Below are 4,117 nucleotides of genomic sequence, written 5' to 3' on the forward strand. Positions count from 1 at the left end.
GCAAGTAGCATATGTCTCTAACCTTGTGGTGTATTTAGTTTGTGAGCTTAATGAAATGATTAATGACTTGCTAGATATATTGCACTTTTCACATGCTATTTAGATAATATATACTTAAATGTTAGATATATTGTGCTTTTCACATGTTGCTTAGACAATATATACTTAATTGGTCACCCTTGCTAATTGAATCAACCAAACACACACACACACATCAATATTACAACACACATTTCCCTCATTAGTCACTTGTTAAGGGTGTAAAAAAACATTGTTTGGTGGTGACCTCTAAACCCCAAGATCTCTCTCTCTTATTTACTCTTTATTGCATTCAATTACTTAGTTTAATTTGCTCTCTAGTTTAATCAACCAACCAACTAGTTGTTTGATCACTCGACCTACTAACCCTAATAGTGATTCCACAACCAAATTCGACTCTAATCCTTTGGGACGATCCCTACTCACCCTAACTATATTTTTAGTGAAGGTAGTAATGACTTTTATAAATGTAAAGCTTGGCCCTCGCCTTAATGCACACTCTCTAAGTTTATGGTGTGGCGACGCACCAAGTTTTTGGCGCCGTTGCCGGGGATTAGGCAACGTCAAATTTGTGGAATCAATTAGGAATTAGTATTCTTTTGATCGTGTCTTTACTTTGTTTTTATTTTTCTTTTGATTACTTATTGTGTTTGTTCATCTTTGACAAGGAGCATTGAGCTAGGAGGCAAGCAAAAGAGCCACCAGACAAAGGAGCTAAGCAAGCAAGGAAAAATGCTAAAAATTTAAAAAAATTGCTAAGCTAAGCTATAAATTTGGAGTTGAAATGCTAAAGGACCTTTGTGAGCTTTTTCTTACTCAATCCCTTAGTTAAATCGTCGGCCCGCGTGGAGGCTTGTTTTTAAATTCTTAGATAAATTATGAGCCCGCGTGAAGGCATTCTTAATTGTTCTTTGCATCATTGTTGTTAAAGCATAGGAGTACGGGTTAAGTGTTTGTGGAGGAAGATTCATTGAATTATTGCGAAGTCGAAGTGTTTGTTCATTCAATGTGTTTATGTGTTTTTACATTGTGCATGCATGGTCGTAGATCACTAAGACCAACTCTTGTCCCTCTTGATTTGCATCTTGAATCCGTAGTTAGAAATCCTAGGGGAAGATGAAGTTCTAGTTCTACCCAATCCATTACATCAATGGAAGGCCATAATGAAGAGCATATAGAGGATCTTGGTCACATACACCAACAAGGTATCCTTCATCCAAATGTGCATCATGAGAACATTCAAGCACCATTAGACATGCCTAGGCCATTCATTCACCAACCATAACAACAACAAGGTCAAATTCCATTTGGAATGCCAAGGCCAATGTATGCTCCACAACCTCCCATCATTTAAGGAAATCAAAATCAAGGTGCCCATGTTGCACCTCAAATTGCTAATCCTCCACTTGCTTTAAGAGATCACTATGTGCCTAATGAATACAATGCACCCATATGCATTCAATTGCCACCATTTAGAGCACATCACTATGAAATTAAGCCACAAACCATTTAAATGCTTCCTAACTATCATGGACTTCTAAGTGAAGAACCTTACAAGCATTTGGATGAGTTTCTAGAAGTATGTTCCACTGTAAAATATACGGACATGCCGGAAGGTGTCTTAAGACTCAAACTTTTTCCATTCACCTTAAAAGACAAGGCAAAGTATTGGTTTAACAATCTTAGGCCTTTTTCAACCACTTCTTGGGCAGAAATGCAACAAGAGTTCTTGAAGAAGTACTATCCGGTTTCTAAGACCAATGCCATGCGAACCTCAATTCGGGAATTTTCACATGGGGATGGAGAAACGTTTCATGAGGCATGGGAATGCTTTAATGAATTGCTTAGGAAGTGTCCACATCATGACATGCCCAAATGGCAATTAGTTCAATATTTCTTTGAGAGCTTATCGGATAATTACAAAGGCATGGTTGATGCTTCCAGGGGTGGCTCATACATTGATAGACATGAGGATGACGTGTGGCATCTTTATGAGAGCATGAGTAAAAATTCTTTGCATAGAACATTATCATCCAAGAATGGTAATAATTCACAAGATAGGAAGAGTGTTGGCTTCCATCAAGTCGACCATTCAAATGAAATAGCCGCTGAAATGAAGTCTTTATCTCAAAGGTTTGATCAATTTTTGATTAACCAAAACTCGGCGAACCAAGTATCTTCCTTCCCTAACCATTCTCATCGTGCATTAAATGAAACATGTATGACTTGTTCTAGTGTTCTTCATTCTACTTCTCATTGTCCTCACGGACAAGTGCAAAATGAACCTAATGAACAAGTCAATACATCTTTTGTGAATCAAGGGAACAATCTTTATGGTACTCATTATAATCCAAGTTGGAGAAATCATTCGAATTTCTCTTGGAAAAACCAAGGAGAGGGCTCAAACCCTTCCCAAGGTGGTTTTCAAGGGAAGTACATTCCACCTCCACTTCAAAACCAAGGATCTCAAGGTTATAGACCTTATCAATTACAAGGGAATCAATTTGCTAACTCTCATTTTCCTAACCAATCTTATTCCCAAGGAAATGCTAGAAGTCCCGCCTTTGAAGGAAAAGTTTTGAATGCTTTGGGCACTTTAGAGGTTAACACTCAATTGCTTCATTCTCACTTTCAATCCATTGTAAAGGTAGAAACCCAAGTAGGGAAAATAGCAAGCACTCTTAATGCAAGAGAGAAGGGAAAGATGCCAATGAATGGCACACCTAAGCAACAATGTGTTATGGAAACCCATTCCTCATCAGAAGGCCATACCATTGAACATGTTAATGCGGTGACCACCTTGCGGAGTGGTAGGATTGTGGACAAGTTCAATGAAGAGAGTGAACTGGTGCAACCTTAAGTTGTCACCCGTCCCGTTTCACATTCCATTCCTCCTTCATTGCATATACATGATCTTGTGAATGAGAAAGCTTCAAAATGTGATTTGAAGAATGATTTTGAAAATGATTTGAAGAAAGATTTGCCGAAAAATGAATTTGCAAAGGTTTTGTTGAAAAATGATTTGAAACAAAGTGATTTTAAAAATTCTTGTGTTGAAGAGACTTCAAAGAAAATTTTTGAAAAGAGTTTTGAACCAAAAGCCCCATTTTCGGATGCCTTAAAATGATCTATTTCAAAAGACAAGCAAAAGGCAAAAACCAATGAAATCATGGAAATGTTTAGGCAAGTGAAAGTTAATCTTCTACTTTTGGATGCAATCAAGTAAATTCTGGCTTATGCCAAATTCTTGAAAGACTTGTGCACCTAAAAACGGAAGAACAAGAGCTAAGCACTACGAAAAGTGGTTTTGACCAAGCAAGTAAGCTCAATTTTGCAACATAACACTTTACCAAAGTTTAAGGACCCCGGTTCACCTACTACTTCATGCATCATTGGTGATCATATCATTAATCGGGCGCTTCTTGACTTAGGAGCAAGTGTTAACCTTCTTCCATACTCGGTTTATGTCAAATTGGGCCTAGGTGAATTAAAACCAACGTCGGTAGTTTTACAACTTGCCGACCGATCCATTAAGAAGCCTAGGGGTATAATTGATGATGTTTTGATAAAGATTGACAAATTCTTCTTCCTCGTTGATTTCGTTGTCATTGACACAGAACCGGTCCCCAATCCTAAAAGCCAAATTCCCGTTATCCTTGGCCGTCCTTTTTTGGCAACCGCTAATGCCAACATCAATTGTAGGATGGGGATAATGAAGATTTCATTTGGTCACATGAAGGTGAAGTTGAATATCTTCAATCCCACACCTAATTCATTTGACAAATATGAAGGAGAGGTTAATGTTGTAGATAAATGTCATGATCTTCAATGTCAAGGAAGTGAGCTTTTATGTAAGACCAAAACTTCAAAAGGATCATCTTTAACCTTGCATTCTCAAAGTGTTGTTTCAAATTCTTACCTTGAAAGGGCATGGAAGCCCAAAGATTGTGATTGCATTGACAAGGGATCAAAAGTTTCTTTTGAGCTTAATCCAACAAGTTCTTCAAAGAATTATTTGTTGGGTGGAGTTCAAAGCATCTATTACCCCAATAAGGAGGGGATGCATTACAAGATCTTT

The 4,117-nt window shown here is 37.7% G+C and overlaps 1 pseudogene; it reads right to left on the reverse strand.

Moving 5' to 3' along the window:
• Positions 1-1,809: 1,809 nt before the first annotated feature.
• On the reverse strand, positions 1,810-1,908 carry LOC132302018 (small nucleolar RNA R71; annotated as a pseudogene).
• Positions 1,909-4,117: the final 2,209 nt, after the last annotated feature.

This window comes from Cornus florida, unplaced genomic scaffold (genome assembly GCF_030987335.1).
Source record: "Cornus florida cultivar Cherokee Brave unplaced genomic scaffold, ASM3098733v1 CherokeeBrave_3.0.0_Hap2_Chr03, whole genome shotgun sequence".
In the NCBI taxonomy this organism is placed as follows: domain Eukaryota; kingdom Viridiplantae; phylum Streptophyta; class Magnoliopsida; order Cornales; family Cornaceae; genus Cornus; species Cornus florida.